General features: G+C 38.5%; 1 long non-coding RNA gene across 1 annotated transcript in view; it reads left to right on the top strand.

Moving 5' to 3' along the window:
- LOC115933985 (uncharacterized) overlaps positions 1-27,622 on the top strand; it is a 62,637-nt gene that overhangs the window by 8,974 nt on the left and 26,041 nt on the right. The gene's annotated exons all lie outside the window — the stretch shown is intronic.

Raw genomic sequence — 27,622 nt, 5'->3', positions numbered from 1 at the left:
TAGAAGCTTAATCTCCAATGTAACAATATTGAGAGTTGGGACTTTCAAGGGATGATTAGGTCATGAGGATGATTAGGTCATGATTAGGGCATTAGCTCTGCCCTCATGAAAGAATTAATGTTGTTGTTATGGGAGTGGGTTAGTTATTGCAGGAGCAAGTTCCTGATAAAAGGATGAGTTTTGCTCCCTTCCCCTGTGTGCTCTCTTGCCCTTCTGCCTTCTGCCATGGAATGACTCAGCAAGAAGGCCCTCACCAGATGCACTCTTCTTGACCTTGGGCTTCCCAGTTTCTGGAACTGTGAGAAATGAATTTCTTTTCTTTATAAATTGCTTAATCTGTGGTATTCAGTTATAGCAACATAATATGGACTAAGCCAGAAAATTGGTACTGAGAAGTAGGGCTGTTGCTATGAGAAATACCCACAAATGTGGAAGTGGCTTAGGAACTGGATAATGGATAGAGGCTGGAAGAATTTGGTGTAGCAAGGTAGAAAAAGCTTGGATTGCTGTGAATGGTGCATTAAGGGCAATCCTGGTGAGGGCTCAAAAACAGAGAAGACGAGAGAAAGTCTGGAACTTCTTAGAGATTATTTAGGTGGTTGTCACCAGAATAATGAAAGAAATATGGACAGTAAAGGCCATTCTGATGAGGTTTCAGATGGAACTGAAGAACAAGGTATTGGAAACTAGAGCAAAGGCCACCATTGTTATAAAGTAGCAAATAACTGGGCTGAACAGTGTCCGTGCCCAAAGGCTTTATGAAAGGTGAAAGTTAAGAGTGATGGACTAGGAAATCTGGTGAAAGAAATATCTAAGCAGCAAGTCCTCCATGCTGTGCATGGCTACTTTTAACTTCTTACAGTAAAATAAGACAGGAAAGAGACGATTTAAAGACAGAATTTATCATTAAAAAGTCCGTATGCATTCTGTCCTGCCCTTCTGCCTTCTATTGTGGGATGATGCAGCAAAAAAGTCTTCACCATATGCAAGCCCTTCACCGTGGACTTCCCAGCATCCAGAACTGTGAGAAATGAGTTCCTTTATAAAATAAATTACCCAGTTTGTGGTATTCTGTTATAGTAACACAAAACAGACTAAGACACCTTTTCTGTGCTTCGGCCTGGGACACTCTCTCAAGGCAGAAAGATGGGCCAATTGCAGGGCTCACCTTATTTGTTTCCCATCCCTCAGGAATCACTGTCCTTTGTCTGATGTGGAGTGTTTTGAAAAACTGTTGTTTCTTATATTTTGTCCTGTGATTTGGTTGTTTTAGGTGGAAGAGTAAATTCAGTCCTTGTTACTTCATCTAAGTTGAAAGCAAAGTTTCAATACATATATTTTGAATGTAAGAATAAATTTCTCTTTGGCATCTATCATGAAATTAAACCTTGAATTATGAATATATCTGATACTTAGGAAAAAAATTAACTTTTTTAGAGTGGTGACCCTTTATCCACCAGTGGTGTGTATGTGTGTGTGAGTGTGTGTCCATGTGCACACACACATATGCACAAATTTTTTATCTACCGGTGGTGTAAATTTGTTATTGTACTAAAAACCTTCACTTTAGAACACTTTTAGAAATGTGTATTAGTGTTGTTTTATAGCAAGGAATCTTTGGATTGTTTTATGGCTAGGAAATGAACCAACCTGTAAATTGTGTAATTGTGTTTTTGTTAAATTAGTTTGCCCATCTACTCACTTTTATAATTGAAACCTGGCAAATTTTCTTAGTGTTTCCAAGTACTATATAGGAAGTTAAAATACTATGAATACTAGGTAAATATGAGTTGACCCACTTTATAGCTAAAAAGAGAAAACATTCTGAACTGAGATACACAGTAAGTAAGCAAAGGGAGTTGCTACTAATATTTTGTATTCTCCACTGTGGGCCAGGAAAACTGCCAAGCATTTTATATTATTTATTTACTCTTCATACTCTTCATAACAACTTTGTAAGTGGAGTTTATTGTCCCATTTTACAGATGAGAAAAATGAGACCCCCAAGAAGTTTATTACTTGCTTAAGAATATACAACAAGTGTCATAGCTAGGATTTGAACTCAGGTTTGTCTGCCTCCAAATTTCATGTGTTTTCTTTGTCATGTTATAATTCTGTCATGGAGGTTAAGCATACCATTCGAGTCATTACATTTAGTGGTGTTTTCGCAGGGAAAGAATGAATAAGTCTGGCCAATTGGTGACATGTAAGACATGGACCAGTAAAATACAGTTTTGGTGGTTATTAATTAAAGGCCTGTAGTCACTCATGAATAAAGAAATCACTAAAGCTTGTGTGCAGCATACTAAAGCTAATTTATCATAATCATAGGGTTTAGGTGATAACAAATGAAGTATAAAACCACTGGTTAGGAAGAAAAAAGTGATTTTTTTCATCGTAGTCAAGGTAATATTTCTTAGCCTTACCCAAGCACTGAAACAGTCCAGAAATTCCTCCCTAAGTGAAGAGTATGAATAAGTCCATTGACTCAGTTACAACATCAGTCAACTTTTATTGAGGGCCTGCAATGTGCTTAGCACTCTTCCAGGTTTTGTGATGAGGTATGTATGTTTGAATCGATTAGAGAGTAATTCAATATGTGCTATAGATCAAAGGTTGAAAATATAGGTCTACCCATTGTATTTAGAAGGTAAATTAGTTGTATATTTCATATGAAAATTCAGATTTATTTCTTCTTTTAAGAAAAAAACCGGACTTTCCAGCTTATATTTAAAAAATTAAGAAGAGCTGGTAGCAATTGTTCTACCTTAGATAAGGGATGGGTTCTTGAATTTGTCACAATAACTACTATGTCCTATTGGTTCTTCTACAAGGAAGCTAAGTATCAATTGTCATTGCAGTTGTCACTGTCGATTGTCAAGAATATTGCCTGACTAACTGCTGATGGCATTTGGTTTGTAGCCTCTTGCTGTAGACTTAGAGAAGTCATTATAGATGCTTTTATGCATTTTGTTTAGCTCAGAGTTTCTTGAGAGTTAAGGGAGGAAGAAAAGAAATAAATGGATTTTAGAATGTAAGACTGACTTTGGAAGAGAATCTATAGTTGGATAATAAAACTGGATGTTGAAAGGGAAGTATTGATCAGAGGAGCATTTCAGGAAAGAAGTGTGTAGAAGAAGGAATGGGTAACAAGGTCATTAGAAGGAAAATTATCTTGGTAAAGACAGATGAAAGAAAGAAGAGAAATGGAAAGAAAAGGGAGTAAAAAGGGAAGAAAGAACAGGGAGAAAAAGGCAGGCAAGATTTTCTGTGGAAAGAACTGCATCCCTGTGACAACAAAAGTGAGGAATGTCAAGAGTATAGTGGACACTTAACCAAGCCGAATTTAGGTCTTGGTCAAATAGAGGCTCACACATTGTTTTTTTAAAAAGTAAATTAGCTGTCATTTTTTCATATAAAAATCCAGATTTCTGTTTTAAGAAAAATCTGAATTTCTAGCTTGTATATATATGTGTGTATATACATATATATATTTAGAGATAGGGTCTCACTCTGCCACCCAGGCTGGAGTGCAGTGGTGCAATAATAGCTCACTGTAACCTTGAACTCCTGGGTTCAAGTGATCCTTCCACCTCAGCTTCCCGAGCAGCTAGAACTACAGGTGTGTGCCACCATGCCTGGTTGCCTTTTTCTTTAGAGATGGGATCTCACTATGTTACCCAAGCTGGTCTCGAACTCTGGCCTCAAGCGATCCTCCTGCTTTAACCTCCCAAAGTGCTGGGATTACAGGTGTGAGCCACTGAGCCCAGCCTTCCAGCTTATTTTCTCTCTCATCAAGGCTGATTTATAGAGAATTCACTTCTGATTACTGAGGTTGTGGGATTCCCTCCTTATGTAATGGAATTATGATGAGAGAAACTATCAATAAATTAAGAAAATAGTAAAGGTGGAGCCAAATGTGATCTAGATTGTTCCACCTTAGGGGACATTTTGGGAAGAGTTTGTGCCAAGTCAAAGGGTGAAGTCACCAAGGACATAATTTGCATTTTATTTTAAAAAGTTAAATTATACCTTTTTTCTCAAGAAAGATCTAGTGCTGCAGAACTTTTGGTTGATCTTCTGACTTGGGTTAGTTCAGCATAAATAATAAATCATGTAGTTGCCATTCTTTGTTGCTTTGCTATATGATTTGCTGGAATTGGTTTGTGGTGGAGATTGTGGTTGCCAGCTAATATCCATTCTCTCCTTTTTTCTTAGTAAAACAGAATCCTGATTTTATTCTGGGCTGCAATGTGCCCAGCTAAAAGACTATACTACGTTTCACAGCTTTCCTTGCGAGGTGTAGCCAATGGGATGTAGGCAGAAGTGTTGAATGGGTTATCCAAAAAGATTGCTGTGTTACTTCATTTTCTGTATACTGGAGACTGGGTGATTTACAAAGAGGAGGAATTTATTTCTTACAGTTATAGAGGCTGAGAGGTCCAAGGTCAAGGGGCCACATCTGGCGAGGGTCTTCTTGCTGGTAGGGACTCTCTGAAGGGTCCTGAGGTGGCACATGGCATCACATGGTGACAGAACTGAACATGCTAGCTCAGGTTTTTCTTCCTCTTCTTATAAAGTCACCAGTCCCATTCCCATGATAATCCATTAATCCATTATCCCATTAATTCTTAAATCCACGAATAGATTAATCCATTAATGAGGGCAGACCTCCCATGACCCCGTCACCTCTTAAAGCCCCACCTCTCAGTACTGCCAACATTTGGGATTAAGTTTCAACATAAGTTTTGGAGGGGACAAAAAAATATTCAAACCATAGAAATTGTTTAAAGGAAGCTGACTCAGTTGGGATAAGCGCCTGTTTTGGTCTTCCTTTTTTTTTTTTCTTCATTGAGACGGAGTCTTCCTTTGTCTTCCAGTCTGGAGTGCAGTGGCACGATCTTGGCTCACTGCAAGCTCCGCCTCCTGGGTTCACACCATTCTCCTGCCTCAGCCTTCCGATTAGCTGGGACTACAGGCGCCCGCCACCATGCCAGCGAATTTTTTTGTATTTTTAGTAGAGACAGGGTTTCACCATGTTAGCCAGGATGGTCTCGATCTCCTGACCTCGTGATCTGCCCACCTCGGCCTCCCAAAGTGCTGGGATTACAGGCGTGAGCCACCGCACCCAGCCTGGTATTCTTTCTTATTCCTTCCGCTTCCTGGAATGCCGACACGATGCTGGAAGTCTGACAGCTGCCTTGGACCATGAAGTAACCTTGCTATATGGATGTGCTGCAGCTGGTGGGGCAGAATAATAGATGGAGTCTGGGGCTCTGGACTGCCTGTTTATGGACTTGCTATATATGAGAGAAGAAACCCCATGTGTTTAAACCTCTTCTCTTTTGAATTTTCAGTTAAGTGAAGTTGAATCTAACCCTAGCCTAAAGAGCACTGTGGGCTGAATGCAACTGCAGGACACTGAGAAGCTGGATAAGCACTCTCTTAGTGCTCTGTGTTGGATTTGTGTATGGCTTGGATCACACTCCCTACCCTAACCTTGATTCCAGAGAGTTGGGCCAGCTCAGGGTGGGGTGTAGGAGGATGCACTGTGTACACTCTGACAGTATATGTGTCTCCTCAACATTCAGAGGCCACATGGCAGGGCAGATGTCCATTAACTATCTTGGGCTTATCACATCTCTTTAATAAACAACATTGGGGACAGATAGTGCCCTACAGGCATATTACAGGGAAGACTTGATGAAATTTAGCATTGTTTATTGTCTGTCTTACAAACAATGCGCTTAGATTTTTACCATGAAACTAGCAGTAGAGTCCCTGAAGCTCAAGTTTAAAAAGCCTCAAATCAAACGATATATATATATATATACATATATATATATATGTATATATATATATATTTGTAATTTGGTTATATGTTGGAGAGTTGACATCAGCTGGCATATATGACTGTCCATACCAGCTGTTATATTATTAAAATAATTTCGGCCGGGCGTGATGGTTCATGCCTGTAATCCCAGCACTTTGGGAGGCCAAGGCGGGCAGATCACGAGGTCAGGAGGTCGAGACTATCCTGGCTAACACGGTGAAACCCCGTCTCTACTAAAAATACAAAAAATTAGCTGGACGTGGTGGCAGGTGCCTGTACTCCCAGCTAATCAGGAGGCTGAGGCAGGAGAATGACGTGAACCTGGGAGGCGGAGCTTGCAGTGAGCTGAGATCGCGCCACTGCATTCCAGCCTGGGCAACAGAGCAAGACTCTGTCTAAAAAAAAATAATAAAATAACAATAATTTCATACTGGTTGGGAAATAGCTATTGTTCAACCTCCCCAACACCAGGCTCCTCCCTTTGGGCCTTCTAGACCCCTACATGAACCAGCAAGTAAGAGGTGAATGCTTGACAGCAGGGACCTTCCTGGATTTAGTCACTACCCATTTGCAAAGTTAGGCATTTGAGCCTATGGTGTTGTTGACAAAAAGAGTCAAACTGTGTAAAATATTTGAAGAGATTTAAACTGAGCCAAATATGAGTGGCCATGGCCCATGACTCAGTTTTCAGGAGATCCTGAGAACATGTGCCCAAAGTGGTCAGGGGTGTAGCCTGGTTTTATACATCTTAGGGACATGTGAGACATCAATGAAATACATTTAAGGTATATGTTAGATTGCTGTAGACTTAGAGAAGGAATTATAGATGCTTTTATGCATTTTGTTTAGCTCAGAGTTTCTTGAGAGTTAAGAGGGGAAGAAAAGAAATAAATGGATTTTAGAATGTAAGACTGACTTTGGAAGAGAATCTATAGTTGGATAATACAACTAGGTGTTGAAAGGGAAGTATTGATCAGAGGAGGATCCAGAAAGGCAGGGCAACTCAAAGTGGAGGTGGGGTGTGGAATGGGGTGGGGCTTTTAAGTTATAGGTAGATTAAAAATTTTTTGGGTTGGCAACTGGTTGAAAAAGTTATTGTCAATAGAAAGGAATATCTGGGTTAAGATAAGAGGTTGTGGAGACTAAAGTTTTATGCAGATGAAGCTTCCAGGTAGCAGGCTTCAGAGAGAATAAATTGTAACTGTTTATCAGACTTAAGGTCCTGTTAATGTTAAATGCTGGTTGGCTTTTCCTGAATTCAAAAGGGAGGAGGACATAATGAGGCATGTCTGATCCCCTCTCCACCCCCTGAATCATGGCCTGAACCAGTCTTTCAGATTAAATTTAGAGGGCCCTGGCCTAGAGGAGGAAGTCTATTCAAATAGTTGTGGGGCATTCACATTTTATTCCTGGTTTATAGTGTCATTATCCCAGCAGTAAGTTACTGCCGTCCAATATTTATCCGTAGTTTGATTGAAACAGTATACAGGATATATCGCTCCAGGCAGTTTATAGTTCACCCCTGGATCAAATCAGATTCACAGAGAAACTGAGAATGTGTATTGCATTTCAATTAGCCTCTGCTACCCCTTGTCACCCTGAGAACTTGTCTTGCTGAATTGTCATGCAATCAGCATGACAATGTGATGTCATCAGTCTGTGCTGTCAACAGCCTGGGCTGAGAGACAGGGAGGGAAACAGCACAAATGACACTCATTGTCGTCTGTCTTTTAGGAATGTTGTCAAGGATGTGTCTTTTTTTATATCATGGTGTCTATTTATGAGGATACTCAGAGAAATGCCTAACTGCTTTTCGATGTAAGAACAATTTTGTATTACTCCTGAGAAACTCTTCTCTTTTTAACTTTACAAATCTCTTTGTAAGTGTCTGGTTTTCCCTTCTCCTTGTTTTTGTAGGTAGACTTACATCTATTCTGGAATGAAGCAGAGAATAAATAAATAAATTAAATTAAATGAATCATATCATTTTTAAATGAGATTATGAAAAAACTCAAAGCCCATGATCAAAGAAACCTAAATACGTAAGCATTTTGCATTTTTTTCCTCAGTGGAATTTCAATATTAACTTATCACAATTATACTAATTATGATACTCAATTTTAAAAGCTCTGGAATGAAAATAATAACCAACTGAAGAGAATATTCTCTTTAAATTCATATGTTCACAGATATATAAGCTCTTTTTTATTACCATATTTTTACAGATAAACACTTCAGCACAGTCAAGGCCTTGCACAATTAAATTTGGAAACTTTGCTTCAATTCTAAGGGAGGCACAGTATGAATGTTTTTGCAGGCTTTGTCCTAATTTTCCTTTGAATAAACACTGGGAGAGTCTGTTCTCCATAATTTTCATAAACATGTAATCTGGACATACCCAAGTACTATGTCTTCTGGGATTTTCTTTCCATTTTCTCCTTCTGTTGATAAACGGATTCCACCAGACACGGTGGCTCTTGCCTGTAATCCCAGCACTTTGGGACGCCAAGGCAGGAGGATTGCTTGAGCCCAGGAGTTTGAGACCAGCCTGGGCAACAAAGTGAGACTTGTGATCCCACAATAAGTAAAAACATTAGCCAGGTGTGGTGAATCGCATGCCTGTAGTCCCACCTACTCAGGAGGCTGAGGCAGGAGGATTGTTTGAGCCCGAGAGGAGCTGTGATTACACTACTGCACTCCAGCCTGGCAACACAGCAAGACCCTGTCTCAAACAAAAAAGAAAAGAAAACAAACGGATTCAAGTCTCGTCCCATGTAACTCTGGAATGTCCTGTTTGCTATCTAAGATTATCAAAGATTCCCAAGAGGGTTGCTTTCTGCTGGTTATCTCCTACTGATAGCAGCAGGAGACAGCCAAATTCCTAGGCAGACAGGGGCAGGTCCTTGGTGAAACCTGACGTTCAAGGCAAAGACAGCTTATAGCCTGAAAACTGGGCTGCCAGTTCCAGGTTGGGTCCACGACCCGAAGTGAGAACTTTCTTGATACTATTTAGCTAATTGAATGGTGCTTTTTCCAGGCCAGTCCATGGACCAATCAGCACACACTCCCCTATTCTGAGCCCATAAAAACCCCAGACTCAGCGACATGTCGGAACTACCTGCCTTTGGGTAGGGGCTACCCACTTAACGTCCCCTCTGGTGTCAGCAGCTGTTTTGTCACTCAATAAAACTCTTCTCCACCTTGCTCATGCTCTGGTTGTCCACATAACCTCATTCCTCTTGGACACAGGACATGAACCTGGAGCCTGCCCGGATGCGAAAGGAGCTGTAACACTGAATCCCTCCCACCCTATGCCAGTGCTGGATGGCTGTCCCATGTGATGGGAAGTGGTGGTGGGGCCAGGCCAGCCCAGGAGCCATCATGGGCCAGAGTGGGACAGCAGGGCCAAACAAGCTATAACACAAATGAGCTGAAACATGTTCCTGGCTGGCCTGCCAAGCTGCCAGCAGTGACATGTTCCCATTTGCCAGACTACAAGATGAGAGCTGTGACCCTTCTGGGGACCCACACCTCGGGACTCCCTGAGTCAGAGCTGTGACATGCTGTAACACCCCCTTGGGGCTCCGTGGTTGCTGGTGTCTCTGAGTTTTTGGGCACCACTGCATTCCCCCTGTCCAGATGCTGGTGCCTGGTCCAGCTACAGCCCCTCACAAAACTCATGCCTGTGCTGGTGCCTGGAGCTGCCCACCCCACTGCAGCAGCTGGCACACCTGGCTGTGCATCATGGCTGGACCCTACACTTGCTCACTCACACACCCCTTGCCATTCTGTGCCTGGCTTGTCCACAGTGGGCATGGGATCTGGGCCAGTAGCGCAAGCTCAGTACAGCCTGCCAGGCTCAGTGGGTGGAGCCAGCTCAGCAGTCAAAAGTGAAACTCAGGCAGAGGCACCACTGGCCACAGAGGTTACCAAAAGAATTGTGTGTCACTACTGTTAGTGGTGCCTAATTTATACAGGTCTGCAGCAACTTCAGTTCTTGCCTTCTAAGAAGAGAGAATTCAACTGAGGTGGGTCATAAGGCAGAGTCAGAGACTGAGGCAAGTTTTAAGCAGGAATGAAAGTTTATTTAAAAGTTTTAAGTAGGAATGAGAGGAAGTAAAGTACACTTGGAAGAGGGCCAAGCAGGTGATGTGAGAGAGTCAGGTGCCCAGTTTGACCTTTGACTTACAGTTTTGTATGTTCCAGCATCTTCTGTCCCTTCTCACCTGATTCTTCCTTTGAAGTGGGCTGTCTGCATGCACAGTGGCCTGCTAGCACATGGGAGGGACCACAGGCACAGTGAGTTTACTGGAGTTGTATGCATGCTCAGGTGAGGCATTCTTCCCTTACCAGTTGAGTGTTCCTAGAGGAAGGTCATATACCAGTTAAACTCTGCCATTTTGGCTCTTAAGGCACATGCTTGAGACCACTCACCCAATTCCTGAGATCTTATCGGAAAGCTGCTGATCACCAGTTTCAGTTTTTTCCATCTATTGAGAGACTGCCTTTCTCTAGTGCCGGCTGCGACTCATTAGTATTTTGGAGAGACAGTTAACCACCTGACTATCACCTGATGGTTGCCTAATGTTAGTAGGGGGGCGTCTCTCCTACCCCGCTCATGTCTGCCTGACTACCTAATGTAACACTATTTTAAATTATTATTCTGGTTGATTTCTTAGCCCCAAAGATGAATCATCCCTCCTCCTTTCTTATTTCCCAAAACATTACTAACACAGGGTTATTTTGTGTAGTACTTTTTAAAAAATTAGAGATAACCTAAGAGGCCACAGCACTGCACAAAATGGGGATCACCTTAAAGTTCAGTGTTAGGCAGCATTGCCCCTGGCTATTTCCATCATAAGTAAACAGCCTTCTTTCTCCTGAGCCCCCTCCTGCTGGCTTGTTGCTGGCCCCTCCTCTTCTTCTTGTTTATTGTACAACAAAACCACCCAGGCAAAGCTTAAAATTTGCTGGTACTTTAACTTGCAGAGAAATTTAACTGCTTCCCTCAACCTCCTGCCCATATCAGAATAGAGGCCTTTGTATGCTAGAGTTTCCAATACCAAATAATGGCAACAATAATAAATAGTGACAACATTTTACATTATATTTTACTTCAAGTTATAGCAAAGCAAATTTTGAGTAGGGCTCTCTCCCCACCAGCAGGATTCTTGGGATCTTATCGTTTGTGGGGAGGAATCTGGAAACTGTATTATAATAGACACCCTTTTATCTGATATTATTGAATTGTTAGTAGGGTAACTATTAACAACTAATTGAAAAGTCAGTTAATACAAAGATTCATAAAATGATGTTTTATATTTTATTAAAATGTGTAACCTGTTCATCTTTTGATGTTGGGCTGAGTTTTCTTTTGATTACTTAGTAATTAGAGTTCTAGTGTTTCTTTTTTATGAATTCTAGCTATAATATATTTGATACAGTGTCGTGTTTTTATTTAAAATAAAATGAGAACTTAATATTTTAAAGCAATCATTGCAAAATCCACTTAGATTTTTATGATTATTTTTCACCAATATTTATATTTATCTAATACCTTATTTGACCACAATCCTCTTTAGCAATTTGCTTTTAGTTTTTCCAAAGTAGTCAATTTATGTGTCCTAGAAGTGACAACCATCTTTTTTTCATTCATTTAATCAGTTTCATTATCTTTTAATATGCAGTTACAATCGGATGTAAAATTAGCATTAACATCTTTGGGGCTGGGCGCGGTGGCTCACTCCTGTAATCCCAGCACTTTGGGAGGCCGAGGCAGGCAGATCACTTGAGGTCGGGAGTTCGAGACCAGCCTGACCAACACGGTGAAACCCTGTTTTACTAAAAATACAAAAATTAGCTAGGCGTGGTGGCAGGCATCTGTAATCCCAGCTACTGAGGAGGTTGAGGCAGGAGAATCTCTTGAACCCAGGAGGCGGAGACTGCAGTGAGCTGAGATTGTGCCATTGCACTCCAGCCTGGGTGACAAGACCAACATTCTGTCTCAAAAAAAAAAAAAAAATCTTTGGGAGCAGACACGATGGACTCCTGGTAAGTGTGTATTTCACGGTGACGTAAGGGCCAAATGAGGCAGCAGCACGTGCGGCAGGTGATGTTCTACAGAAGGAATGGAGGATGTTGATTAGTTTAGACAGCTGGTTAGTGGAGGTGCTTTATGACAGCTTCTCTGAGAGCAGATTAATATTAGTAATCAGAGGCCCAGGGCCAGCTCTGCCTACCAGGTATATGACTTCAGGAATGTAACATCACTTCTCTGAAACTCAGTTTCATCTGTAATTTGTGAAAAAAATAACATTTGCTAAACCTACCTGCCAGGAAGATCAAGTGAAATAATGTACATGAAAGCCTTTTTTTGAAATAGCAAAATACTGTTAAAAAATAGGTGTTTTTGCTACTTTAGGTTTTATTTTATTTACAACATTCGATAAGCTGTGGGGACATACTTCCTTGGAGTCTCTCCTATCTTTTCCTTTATTTATGATGACTGGTATTCCAGATTTTCAGCTTAACTGGAGTGGTATGTGATGTAGAAAGGCTATTTGAGCTTTACTGTCTTGAACATGAGTTACCTTTTCTCAAATGATAAGTAACAGCCTTTCCAGATTCTAGTTTCAGAAATAAATTGGGTTCCAATTATATATACGTTGAAACGTGATGGTTGACTTGGCAACATAATGGCCCCCAAACAGAAGTATTCATTTTCCCCAAAACTGTACATAAATTTCAGCTTCTGACACTTAAGACCTCTGATGGTGTTATCCAAACATACAATCATTTTGGCTAGAAGTCTTCATAGTGCTTATATGTAGATATATAATTTTATATAGTGAATGTAAACAATGTGCGTGTTATGATATTAATTTTACAGAAAAGGAAGCTGAGGCTGAGAGGGATTAAGAATCTTATTGAGGCTCATAAGGGTAGTAGCAAGTAGTTGGACTGAGACACGAATCTAGGGCTTCTGATGCTAAATGTCATAATGACTACAACTGAAACTCTCCAGATAGCAGAGATTGAATAAATATACCTGAATGAGTCACAGAGCTGGAGCAAATAGTAGATACACTGGATGTCTGACAAGTCAAGATGTATAGGAATAATTTCATTTTTAAAAGTATATTGATTGCATTTAAAAATAATATAGTCCTTAAGATTTTCTACAATCTACAGAAAACTTTTCAGGTGAAGTACCTCAGAGTTTAAAGCAAAGGTCTAATTTTTTATTCTGAAAAACTACAATAAATATACTACTTATGTATCCAGACCTATTGGACACTGTGATATCCAGGTTAGTTAGAAAATGCCAGTAAAAATCTCAACATATTCTCATGAGACTTGATTGTTGTATTTATGCTTTATATTAGGATTGTGTGATATAAATGAAATACTTAGTATTGTAAGAAGGATTTAATCCTTGTATTTATAACATTAAACAGAGTAGAATTCTATTACAACAAAACTATTATGAATGTTTGCATAGGCCAAAAGTATAATCATGGTAGGTCATTAAAAGTTTGATGACAATGAAGGCTGATAGTATCTTTAAAGAGAAGAGATGGTGATTGGCCTAAGAGGGCAAGCTAAACATCTTCACCATAAAGCTATCTCTAATAATGTCAGAAAAGATATATTTTTGGAAGGAATAAATTCAGTGCTGGACAACTGCCATCAGTAAATCAGACATTTCTGTCCTCTTGAAGAAGAACACAGGTGAAGATCAATCAGTGGAGAAAACCGCATTCCTAAACACTGACACCACTGGATTATTGAAGATCATGGTGTAATAGCTTCAAAATTCTGAAGGAAGATGATTGTGAATCTAAAATTCTATATCCAGGCAAATTAATATGTAAGAAGAAAGGCAAAATAAAGGCATTTTCAAAATATGCAACAACTCAGAAAGTTTACTTCCACAGACAACTCTAGGAAAATAAAATATAAATTCAAGGAAAATGAAGACATGGGATAAAGGAAATATAGGTATATAAAGAAATCAGTAAAAATTGTGGTTGTATCTAAATCATATTGTTTTGTAATGAGTGCCAACCGAAATAACAGCCAGAGAGAGGCTCTTTAAAGTAAAATGATATTTATCTGGGAAGGAACATTGCAAGGGAATTCACATACCATAGTAAAGTATGTGCATATTCAGGGAGGTAAAGGAAGACAAAGGTTTTTAATGGAAAAATGAGAAGGATTACATAATCGTTTTGAGTTAAATTGTTTTGAGATCTTTGGCTACAAAAATTAGTTACAAGGGTGGCACCAGTCAGAGGTTGGAGAGGCAGTTGCTGGGCAGATGCCCTTTCAAAAGCATTTTTGTGTGTGTGTGTGTACGGTTGTGATGGCTGTTGTGTAAGGGTGTGTTTTTTGCAGTCTTTTATGATAGCTCTTATTATCAGGCATTTGCATATGAGACCCCTGCTGCCCCTGCTTCATGGCTTCCCCTGGCTCTATTTGTCAAGGTTTTTAATATGAGTGACTCCATTTTGATTCTGACAACTTTCATATAAGTGTGAAATACTTTACTGGTACTTTACTTTACTGGTAATTTCTAGAATTTTCTAGAAATTCTATGTATTTTCTAACCCACAAAAGGCATGAAGAGGAAAAAAGAGCAACCATAAACCATAGTAAATTAAAAATATTAAATTATAATAAAGAAGTTAAAAGTTTACAATTGTCAGTAACCACAAAAAATGTACATGTGTTACATATTTTGTATTAAAAGGCAACCTTTGGTTTAGGTTAAAACTGTCTCAGAACTTCACCTTACTGCTGTTTATAAGACATGCTAAAGTGAAATAACAGCAAGATTGAAAGAGGGATTGAAAAATTTGTGCCAAGCAACTACTATTGTAAAGGAGGGTGTAACAATATTATTATCAGAAAAAATGAATTCAAGGAAAATCACATTAAATAGAACAAAGAAGAATAATTCATATAGATCAAAGTCATGCTACCCCAAGAATATGAGTTATAACCTTTTTTATTCCTAGCAACTCAGCAGAGTTGTTACACATAAAACGAAACGGGGAGAAATAAAGGAATTTGTAATTACCATGGGGTATAATAACGCCTGTTTCAGAAATGGACAGATACAGTAATCAAAAATTAACATACAGATTTAAAAAATAATACAATGAACATGTTTGTTCCAATAGGCATATATAAAACTTTGTACCCAATGCAAAACATACCAGTTGTTTTCAAACAACCATGACAAAATTATTTTATAAAGAGAATCTTCCACAAAATTTAAAATATAGAAATCATATAGAACATAGTCTCTCAATAGAATTTAGTAAATTATTTATTAATTTTAAAAGGTAACTACAGAGAAGCTGGGGGTGGTGGCTCACACCTATAATCCCAGCACTTTGGGAGGCTGAGGTGGTGGGATCACTTGAGGTCAGGAGTTCAAGACCAGCTTGGCAACATGGTGAAACCCCATCTCTACTAAAAATACAAAAATTAACCAGGCATGGTGGTGCATGCCTGTGATCCTAGCTACTCGGGAGGCTGAGGCAGAAGAATTGCTTGAACCTGGAAGGTGGAAGTTGCAGTGAGCTGAGATCACACTACTACGCTCCAGCCTGGGTGACAGAGCAAGACTGTCAAAAAAAAAAAAAAAAAAAAAGAGTAACTACAGGAAAATATTTACTTGGAAAATTTAAAATTTAAAATTTTAAAAAATATTCCATCTGAAGAAAGGAACCTGGCCAAATTGTTTTATAGTCAAGTTTTTCAAACATCAAGGATTCTTCATTATGGAAAATGTTTCAAAGCATCGTAAAAGATGGAAAGCTTTTCAGCTTATTAAATAATGCTAAAAGCAAATATGATAAAAAAATGTGAGTATATCAACTTCTAAGTAATTATTAGATTAAATGGCAAGTCAAAATTGAAATAATAAACCATATTAAGAATTTAGTTTTAAAATGAAAGGAGTGCATATCAAAACTTAGGGGATGCAGCCAAAGCAGCATTAGGGGAAAATTTGTAGGATTACATGTACTTATGAGAAAACATGAAAAATAAATGGATTGTATTTTCAATTCAAAAACTAGAAAAAGAACAAGGTAAACCCAAAGAATGTGGAAAAAATAAAATAATAAAAGCAAACATTAAAGTTATGAAAAAAAGAGTAATGATCAATATAATTTGTTGATAAGTTAAAAAAGCAAATTTTGTTCTTTTAAAATACTGTTGAAATAGACAAACTTTTGGCAATTGTGATCAGGAAAAAAGAGAAGGCTTGTAAATATAACCTTGATAATAAGAAAGGGACATACTTATAGATACAAATGACTTTTTAAAAATTATAATTCTTTATAGGAATAAATTTAAAAATCTAAATGCAAAGGATGATTTTCTATAAACTCCTGTAATTAATTTACAAGGTAGAAGGTAGAAAAATATTCTTTCCTAAAAAAGGCACCTGGCCCAAATAGGTTTACAGTCACATTTACCAAACACTAAGGATTGTACATCAAATAAAATGTTCTAAAGCACAGAAAAAGATGGAAAGCTTTCTAATGTATTTAATAGTGCTAAAAGCAAATATGACAAAAAAGAAATAATTTACAATAGCATCAGAATAACAAATATTTAGGAATAAATTTAGCAGAATAATTGTAAAACTCATAAAATTGTAAAACATTCTTGAAAGTAATCAAAGAAATGGATCAAATAAATAAATGGAAATGCATCTCATGTTCAGGGATTAGAAGACTTACTATTGTTAAGATGGCAGTGTTGCCAAAATTGAACTACAGGTTCATCACAATCCCTATCAAAATCCCAGTTAGCTTCTTTGCAGAACTGACAAGCTGATTCTAAAATTTATATGGAAATGTAAGAGACCCAGAATAGCCAAAAGAAGAGCAAAGTTGCTGTATTCACACTTCCTGATTTCAAAACTTACTACAAAGCTATGTTAGTCAAGAATGTGGTACTGAAATAAGGATACACATCTAGGTCAATGGAATAGAATGGAGGGTCCAGAAGTAAACCCTTATATTACTTTTGACAAGAATGACAAGAGGACTCAATAGGGGAAACAATAGTCTTTTCAACCAGTGGTGCCCAGTTGGAAATTAACATGCAAAAGAATGAAGTTGAACCACTATCTCACACCATATGCAAAAAATAATTCAAATGAATCATAGACCTAAATGTAAGAGCTAACACTGTAAAACTCTTAGAAAAAACATAGGCATACGTGGCTCACGCCTGTAATCCCAGCACTTTAGGAGGCCAAGGTGGGTGGATCACTTGAGGTCAGGACAAGCCTGGCCAACATGATGAAATCCCATCTTTACTAAAAATACAAACATTAGCCGGGCATGGTGGCACATGCCTGTAGTCCCAGCTACTTGGGAAGCTGAGGCAGAATGGCTTGAAACAGGGAGGCAGAGGTTGCAGTGAGCCAAGATCATGCCATTGCACTCCAGCCTGGGCAACAGAGTGAGACTCTGTCTCACAAAAAAAAAAAAAAAAAAAAAAAGAAGGAAAAAACATAGGCATAAATCTTCATGACCTTAGAATGGGCAGTGGTTCCTTACATATTTCACCAAAGTACAATCAATAAAAGAAAAAAGTAGATAATTGTATATTAAAATTAAAAATTTTATGTTTCAAAGGGTATCACAAGAAAGTTAAAAGAACCCACAGAACATGAAGAAATATCTGCAAATCACACATCTGATAACAGAGTTGTACCTAGTATACATAAAGAACTCTTACAACTCAGTAGTAAAAAATAGCCCAATTAAAAAATAGGCAAAAGATTTGAATTGGCATTTCTCTGAAGAAGATATACAATAACCAACAAGCACATGAAAAGATGCTCATCATTAGCTCTCAGGGAAATACAACTTAAAATCACAACGATATGCCACTTCACACCTGGTAGGGTGGCTACAGTCGGACAGAAAAAATAACAAGTGTTGATGAGGATACGGAAAAAGTGAAACATTCATACGCTGCTGGTGGGAATGTAAAATGCTGTAGCCACTTTAGAAGACCATCTTTCAGACCCCCAAAAGGTTAAACAGATTTATCATATGACCTATCACCCAATAGAAATGAAAACCTTGGTGCTCACAAAAACTTGTATAAGAATGTTTATAATAGCATTATTTATAATAGCCAAAAAATGGAAATGACCCAAATGTCCATTAGTTTGGATAAAGTAAATGTACTGTGTACATACAATGAAATTATTCATCCATAAAAAGGGATGAAGAACTGATGCATGCTACAACATGAATGACCTTTGAAAAACACTATACTAAGTGTGAAAGAATCCAGTCACAAAAGATTACATATTGTATGATTCCATTTATATGAATCGTCCAGGATAGTCCAATATATAGAGACAGAAGATAGATTAGTGGTTGTTTAGGGCTGGGGATGCATTTCAGGGAAATGGGGAATGACTGCTAATGGTATGTAGTATTTTGGGGGTGATAAGAATGTTCTCAAATTGGTTGTGATGGTTATATAGCTCTCTGAATATACTAAAAATGATTGAATTCTACACTTAAAATGGGTAAATTATATAGTGTGTGAATTATAGCTCAAACTGTTAGAAAAAGGAAACAGAAAAGCTAATACCCAGTTTCAGTTATTCAGTATCAACATATTAAATTTTATTTTTACTTTTATTTGATACCTTATATTGATAAATCAGCCATGTGGTAAAATCTTATTAGCCTAGAAATGCTAGGATAACTGATCATAAGTAACCATATTAGTATAATTGTAAGTAAAGATTCAGAAGGTGGGCGGATCACGAGGTCAGGAGATCAAGACCATCTTGGCTAACACGGTGAAACCCTGTCTCTACATATTATATGATTCCGTTTATATGAATCGGAAAAAAAATACAAAAAATTAGCCGGGCGCGGTGACGTGTGCCTGTAATCCCAGCTACTCAGGAGGCTGAGGCAGGAGAACGGTGTGAACCCAGGAGGCGGAGCTTGCAGTGTGCCGAGATAGTGCCACTGCAGTCCAGCCTGGGCGAAAGAGCGAGACTCCGTCTCAAAACAAAAACAAAAACAAAAACAAAAACAAAATTTTAAATATAAGGATTCTGCTGTTTTGGAGGAACAAAGGAGAGAAGTGTTCCCCTTCCTTGCACATCAAAATGACAGGTTTCTTTTTTAATTTAATTTAATTATTTTTATTTTATTTTTTTATTTTTAGAGACAGGGTTTTACTCTGTCACCCAGGCTGGAGTGCAGTAGTGTATTCATAGCTCACTGTAGCCTCAGGATCCTGATCCTGGGCTCAAGCAATCCTCTTGCCTCAGCCTTCCAAGTAGCTGGGGACTACAGGAGTGTGCTGTCATGCTTGGCTAATTGTTAATTTTTTTGCAGAGACAGGATCTCTACATGTTGCCCAGGCTGGTCACGGACTCCTGGCTTCAAGTGATCCTCCCGCCTTGGCCTCCCAAAGTGTTGGGGTTACATGTGTGAGCTACAGTGCCCAGCTTAAAATGACAGATTTTAAAACACTAATACAACTGGTCGTTTTCAAGAGTTGCCATAGAGTCAATAAGGTTGGAGGGGCCTTGAGATTCTCAGAAGGGGAATGGAGACCTTGCATCGTGGAGGTGAGACTCCTTGACAGTCAGTGTGGGAAAGAAAAGCAGACATCATAGTCAATAGCCAGCTAACTATTTTGTTGAGATTTTTCTCATTTTGTTGAGACTTTTCTGTAATAATTACAGATGTGAAGCACCATTATATTGCGAAGAGACTGATCCATCCCTCCCCCAACACACTGACAAATTAAATGACACAAGCTCTGTGGTCATCTCAATAAATGCACAAAAGCATTTGATTTTAATTGATTACCTGGTTCTCTTCTCCAAGGACACCCCACCCCCTGTTTTGTTTTTTCCCCAGCGAGGGAAGGGCCAAGGATCACAGTGTGGAAATTAAGACTGCGTTTTATATTGTCTCATACAATTTCTGGAAATGGGATGACACAGAAGCTTTTGCTTCACATTTTGGGGGTAGAGCAGTGACCTTTCCAAGTTTTAAATTTATGCTGATATTCAGAATGTAATAATAGTTCACCTGAATTCTTTTCTTAGCTCACTTTAATGTAAGAGCTACTTTATTGATTCCATTGCTCTTTTAACTGAGCCATCTTTTTTTATATACAATATACCCACATCATAGTCTTCCCATCATGGTATGTAATTCCAAACCAACCATGCCCTTGTATTACAAGGCTGTGGAAAGTTCTGATAACAGCTATGTTGAGATGTAAACCTGGGGTGCTATGTCCTCATAGAATTTTATTTAATTGATATGTACTTCATGTTTTGTCAGTTTCTTAAGCCATTGGGTCTACATTTTCAAGACTTTTAAGTTTAATCTTATTTTATTGGAAATAATTTCTGTACATAATGGATTTACAATGCTGGTGAAACAACCTCACCCAAGATTTAGGCTCTTTTTTTTTGAAAGGATTGGATCTCATCTAAGCAAACAAACAATAAATATTCATGTGGCAGAACAGTAATAGCTTGCATTTAATGAGTATGCAGTATGTATCAGATCAGGGTTTAGTGCTTTACACGCAGTATTTCCATTATTATCTAGCCTCATTTTAAATTCAGGACCACAAATCTCAAATGGGAAGTCAGTGCCGTACTTCTTACTGCACTTCCTAGGATGTCCTTTTTCTTACTCTCCACAATGATGATTTCATACATCTCTCACTTCAAAACCCGACTTTCTCTCCTGTGTTTACTCTCAGCTGATGACCTTGCCCATACTTTGTTGAGAAAATAGAAACAATCAGATAGGAACAAACATCATCCAGCCACCAAATCTCCCCGCATTTGTACCCCCAGTCTCTGCCTTGTTATTTGTTGCAATGGATGAAGTGTTCCTATTTTCCTCTTTTGCCCTCTCAAGGATGTTACTCCTGTGAGTATCCCCTCTCCTTCCTACCTTTATAATGTCCCTCTCTATATAGTATTAGTTCCATCAGGATGCAGATATTTTCTGGAATCTTGCAACTAAACAAAAGCAACAACTTCCCTTAACCTTATATCCTTTCCTTTCCAGGACCCATTTCTCTGTTCTTCTTCCAAAGAATTGTCTATAGTCACTGTCTCTAGACAGTGCTTGTGACCCACCTTTCCTCTACCCCACCAAACAGGCTTTTATCTCCACTGCTACACAGAGCTCATTCTTGGCCAAGTTGGCTTGATCTCCATATTGTCAATCCAGTGCCATTTCACTGTCATTATTTTACTGGACCCTTTCCACAGTGTTTGACAAAGTGAACTCTTTTCTCTTGGCTTCTATGACAGGACCCTCTCTTGGTGTCCTTTCATATCATTTGGTCACATGATTTCCAAGTCCTTTGCTGGCTCCTTCTCTGCCCAACCACTGCCAGTGTGAGCACTGAGACAGGAAGAAAGCCCAGAGATGGTGGTTTCTTGGAAGCCAAGGGAAGGAAGTGTGCATCCTAGAGATTGGGTTTAGAAGGGGCAGTCACCAGCAGAGGACAGCTGAACTCAGTGGCCCGACAACCTCATAGTTGTGCTCAGTGACATCATGATGTCAGGATGAGGGGGATAGAGCCAAAGTGGAGGAGGAAGTTAGTTCCAAATACTCATGAGACCAAGGAGAACTTCAGATCATTTTTGTTTGTGTTACACTGGAGGCAACAAGCCACCAGCAAGAAGGAAATGCATTAGAACTTCCCCTTGAGTTAAAAAACATGGAAAGAAAGCTATTCTGCATCAAAAACATCTTTGAGTAAGAGAGGCAAAGGAGGACAATTATGTAAATAAAGCCAATCAGACTTTAGAAATGAGTACTTCATGGAGACAGGGTGAGAAAACAGAGTATTTTGGGTTCTTTTTGGTTCTGTATGAATTTTAGCATAGTTTTTTTCTAATTATTTGAAAAAGATGACCTTGGCAGTTTGATAGGAATAGCATTAAATCTATAGATCGCTTTGGTCAGCATGGACATTTTAACAATATGGATTCTTCCAATCCATGAGCATGGAATATTTTTCCATTTGTTTGTGTCGTCTCTGATTTCTTTCAGCAGTGTTTCGTAGTTCTCCTTGTAGAGATCTTTACCTCCTTAGTTAGGTTTTTGTTGTTGTTTTGTTTTTTGTTTTTTGGTGTGGCTATCACAAATGGGATCGTGTTCTTGATTTGGCTCTCAGCTTGAACGTTATTGACATATAGAAATGCTACTGATTTTTGTACATTGATTTTGTATCCTGAAATTTTGCTGAAGTAGTTTATCAGGTCTAGGAACATTTTGGTGGAGTCTTTAGGGTTTTCTAGGTGTAGAATCATATTGTCAGTGAAGAGAGATAATTTGACTTGATAATTCATTTTTTCCTATTTGGATGCCTCTTATTTCTTTTTCTTGCCTAATTGTGAATTTTAGGCTTTTAAAAGTAACACTCCTTAATAGAAACAAGAGAATTTGTGGAACTATCTGTAATAATAATGAGTTTGGAGGGCAATGACATTGCTTTTTGGAGTATAACTCCAAAATAAATAAGGGACCCCAAGCAATATTACAGACAGTATCTTCAACAGAATTTTTTGTGGTAACTGCAGAAAGGGATTTAATGTGGCTTTTTCTTATAGGTGATAAAGAGTGAAGACCTTCACCCTGTTAGAAGCAGTTGTGTGTTTATCAAAGCTACCCAATTACAAGAACCAAATCTGACTTTTCAAAGTAAACACATTATTTCCTATATAATTGCTATAATTAACTATGGGGATATCACTGACCCATTAGCAGAAAAAAAACATATGGAATGAGATTTGTCTTTATGCTTGAGCTAGGATGTTATAAAATTACACATCATTAACCATAAACTCAGTCACTATGTTGTATAGCTGGGATGCTAAGACACAAATAGTGGCAGAAATAGCACAACTGGTCCATTACCACTTTTAATTACTCAGGATGATAATTTTAGGTATCTTTTTTTTTATTATTATACTTTAAGTTCTATGGTACATGTGCACAACGTGCAGGTTTGTTACATATGTATACATGTGCCATGTTGGTGTGCTGCACCCATTAACTCATCATTTATATTAGGTATATCTCCTAATGCTATCCCTCCCCCAGCCCCACAGCCCATGACAGACCCCGGTGTGTGATGTTCCCCTTCCTGTGTCCAAGTGTTCTCATTGTTCAATTCCCACCTATGAGTGAGAACATGCAGTGTTTGGTTTTTTTGTCCTTGCGATAGTTTGCTGAGAATGATGGTTTCCAGCTTCATCCATGTCCCTATAAAGGACATGAACTCATCATTTTTTATGGCTGCATAGTATTCCATGGTGTATATGTGCCACATTTTCTTAATCCAGTCTATCATTGATGGACATTTGGGTTGGTTCCAAGTCTTTGCTATTGTGAATAGTGCTGCAATAAACATATGCGTGCATGTGTCTTTATAGCAGCATGATTTATAATCCTTTGGGTATATACCCAGTAATGGGATGGCTGGGTCAAATGGTATTTCTAGTTCTAGATCCTTGAGGAATCACCACACTGTCTTCCACAATGGTTTAACTAATTCACAGTCCCACCAACAGTGTAAAAGTGTTCCTATTTCTCCACATCCTCTCCAGCACCTGTTGTTTCCTGACTTTTTAATGATCGCCATTCTAACTGGTGTGAGATGGTATCTCATTGTGGTTTTGATTTGCATTTCTCTGATGGTCAGTGATGATGAGCATTTTTTCATGTGTCTGTTGGCTGCAAAAATGTCTTCTTTCGAGAAGTGTCTGTTCATATCCTTCACCCACTTTTTGATGCGGTTGTTTGTTTTTTTTCTTGTAAATTTGTTTGAGTTCATTGTAGATTCTGGATATTAGCCCTTTGTCAGATGAATAGATTGCAAAAATTTTCTCCCATTTTGTAGGTTGCTTGTTCACTCTAATGGTAGTTTCTTTTGCTATGCAGAAGCTCTTTAGTTTAATTAGATCCCATTTGTCAATTTTGGCTTTTGTTGCCATTGCTTTTGGTGTTTTAGACATGAAATCCTTGCCCATGCCTGTGTCCTGAATGGTATTGCCTAGGTTTTCTTCTAGGGTTTTTATGGTTTTAGGTCTAACATTTAAGTCTTTAATCCATCTTGAATTAATTTTTGTATAAGGTGTAAGGAAGGGATTCAGTTTCAGCTTTCTACATATGGCTAGCCAGTTTTCCCAGCACCATTTATTAAATAGGGAATCCTTTCCCCATTGCTTGTTTTTGTCAGGTTTGTCAAAGATCAGATGGTGGTAGATGTGTGGTATTATTTCTGACGGCTCTGTTCTGTTCCATTGGTCTATATCTCTGTTTTGGTACCAGTACCATGCTGTTTTGGTTACTGTAGCCTTGTAGTATAGTTTGAAGTCAGGTAGTGTGATGCCTCCAGCTTTGTTCTTTTGACTTAGGATTGACTTGGCAGTGCGGGCTCTTTTTTGGTTCCATATGAACTTTAAAGTAGTTTTTTCCAATTCTGTGAAGAAAGTCATTGGTAGCTTGATGGGGGTGGCACTGAATCTATAAATTACCTTGGGCAGTATGGCCATTTTCACGATATTGATTCTTCCTATCCATGAGCATGGAATGTTCTTCCATTTGTTTGTGTCCTCTTTTATTTCGTTGAGCAGTGGTTTATAGTTCTCCTTGAAGAGGTCCTTCACATCCCTTGTAATTTGGATTCCTAGGTATTTTATTCTCTTTGAAGTAATTGTGAATGAGAGTTCACTCATGATTTGGCTCTCTGTCTGTTATTGGTATATAAGAGTGCTTGTGATTTTTGCACATTGATTTTGTATCCTGACGCTTTGCTGAAGTTGCCTATCAGCTTGAGGAGATTTTGGGCTGAGACAATGGGGTTCTCTAGATATGCAATCATGTCATCTGCAAACAGGGACAATTTGACTTCCTCTTTTCCTAATTGAATGCCCTTTATTTCCTTCTCCTGCCTGATTGCCCTGGCCAGAACTTCCAACACTGTGTTGAGTAGGAGTGGTGAGAGAGGACATCCCTGTCTTGTGCCAGTTTTCAAAGGGAATGCTTCCAGTTTTTGCCCGTTCAGTATGATATTGGCTGTGGGTTTGTCATAAATAAGTCTTATTGTTTTTAGATACGTTCCATCAGTACCTAATTTATTGAGAGTTTTTAGCATGAAGGGCTGTTGAATTTTGTCAAAGACCTTTTCTGCATCTATTGAGATAATCGTGTGGTTTTTGTCTTTGGTTCTGTTTATATGCTGGATTATGTTTATTGATTTTTGTATGTTGAACCAGCCTTGCATCCCAGGGATGAAGCCCACTTGTTGATGGTGGATAAGCTTTTGGATGTGCTGCTGGATTTGGTTTGCCAGTATTTTATTGAGGATTTTTGCATGGATGTTCATCAGGGATATTGGTCTAAAATTCTCTTTTTTTGTTTTGTCTCTGCCAGGCTTTGGTATCAGGATGATGCTGGCCTCATAAAATGAGTTAGGGAGGATTCTCTCTTTTTCTATTGATTGGAATAGTTTCAGAAGGAATGGTACCAGATCCTCCTTTTACCTCTGGTAAAATTCGGCTGTGAATTCGTCTGGTCCTGGACTTTTTTTGGTTGGTAGGCTATTAATTATTACCTCAATTTCAGAGCCTGTTATTGGTCTATTCAGGGATTCAACTTCTTCCTGGTTTAGGCTTGGGAGGGTGTATGTGTCTGGGAATTTATCCATTTCTTCTAGATTTTCTAGTTTATTTGCGTAGAGGCGTTTATAGTATTCTCTGATGGTAATTTGTATTTCTGTGGGATCGGTGGTGATATCCCCTTTATCATTTTTTATTGTGTCTATTTGATTCTTCTCTCTTTTCTTCCTTATTAGTCTTGCTAGCAGTCTATCAATTTTGTTGATCTTTTCAAAAAACCAGCTCCTGGATTCATTGATTTTTTTAAGGGTTTTTTGTGTCTCTATTTCCTTCAGTTCTGCTCTGATCTTCGTTATTTCTTGTCTTCTGCTAGCTTTTGAATGTGTTTGCTCTTGCTTCTCTAGTTCTTTTAATTGTGATGTATGGGTGTCAATTTTAGATCTTTCATGCTTTCTCTTGTGGGCATTTAGTGCTATAAATTTCCCTGTACACACTGCTTTAAATGTGTCCCAGAGATTCTGGTGTGTTGTGTGTTTGTTCTCATTGGTTTTAAAAAACATCTTTATTTCTGCCTTCATTTTGTTATGTACCCAGTAATCATTCAGGAGCAGGTTGTTCGGTTGCCATGTAGTTGAGTGGTTTTGAGTGAGTTTCTTACTCCTGAGTTCTAGTTTGATTGTACTGTGGTCTGAGAGACAGTTTGTTATAATTTCTGTTCTTTTACATTTGCTGAGGAGTGCTTTACTTCCAACTGTGTGGTCAATTTTGGAACAAGTGCAATGTGGTACTGAGAAGAATGTATATTCTGTTGATTTGGGGTGGAGAGTTCTGTAGATGTCTGTTAGGTCTGCTTGGTTCAGAGATGAGTTCAATTCCTGGATATCCTTGTTAACTTTCTGTCTTGTTGATCTGTCTTATGTTGACAGTGGGGTGTTAAAGTCTCCCATTATTATTGTGTGGGAGTCTAAGTCTCTTTGTAGGTCACTAAGGACTTGCTTTATGAATCTGGGTGCTCCTGTAATGGGTGCATATATATTTAGGATAGTTAGTGCATTGTTGAATTGATCCCTTTACCATTATGTAATGGCCTTCTTTGTCTCTTTTGATCTTTGTTGGTTTAAAGTCTGTTTTATCAGAGACTAGGATTGCAACCCCTGCCTTTTTTTGTTTTCCATTTGCTTGGTAGATCTTCTTCCATCCCTTTGTTTTGAGCCTATGTGTGTCTCTGCACGTGAGATGTGTTTCCTGAATACGGCACAATGATGGGTCTTGACTCTTTATCCAATTTGCCAGTCTGTGTCTTTTAATTGGAGCATTTAGTCCATTTACATTTAAGGTGAATATTGTTATGTGTGAATTTGATCCTGTCATTATGATGTTAGCTGGTTATTTTGCTCGTTAGTTGATGCAGTTTCTTCCTAGCATTGATGATCTTTACAATTTGGCATGTTTTTGCAGTGGCTGGTACTGGTTGTTCCTTTCCATGTTTAGTGCTTCCTTCAGGAGCTCTTGTAGGGCAGGCCTGATAGTGACAAAATCTCTCAGCATTTGCTTGTCTGTAAAGGATTTTATTTCTTCTTCACTTATGAAGCTTAGTTTGGCTGGATACGAAATTCTGGGTTGAAAATTCTTTTCTTTAAGAATGTTGAATATTAGCCCCCACTCTCTTCTGGCTTGTAGAGTTTCTGCTGAGAGATCTGCTGTTAGTCTGATGGGCTTCCCTTTGTGGGTAACCTGACCTTTCTCTCCAGCCCTTGACATTTTCCCCTTCATTTTAACTTTGGTGAATGTGACAAATATGTGTCTTGGAGTTGTTCTTCTCAAGGAGTATCTTTGTGGTGTTCTCTGTATTTCCTGAATTTGAATGTTGGCCTGCCTTCCTAGGTTGGAGAAGTTCCCCTGGATAATATCCTGCAGTGTTTTCCAACTTGGTTCCATTCTCCCCGTCACTTTCAGGTACACCAATCAGATGTAGATTTAATCTTTTCTTGGAGGCTTTGTTTGTTTCTTTTTACTCTTTTTTCTCTTAACTTCTCTTCTTGCTTCATTTCATTCATTTGATCTTCAATCACTGATACCCTTTCTTCCAGTTGATCAAATCGGCTACT

This window comes from Gorilla gorilla, chromosome 2 (assembly GCF_029281585.2).
Source record: "Gorilla gorilla gorilla isolate KB3781 chromosome 2, NHGRI_mGorGor1-v2.1_pri, whole genome shotgun sequence".
Taxonomy (NCBI): Eukaryota; Metazoa; Chordata; class Mammalia; order Primates; family Hominidae; genus Gorilla; species Gorilla gorilla.
The sequence above is the reverse complement of the archived record's forward strand: the minus strand, read 5'-3'. Positions and strand labels throughout refer to the sequence as shown.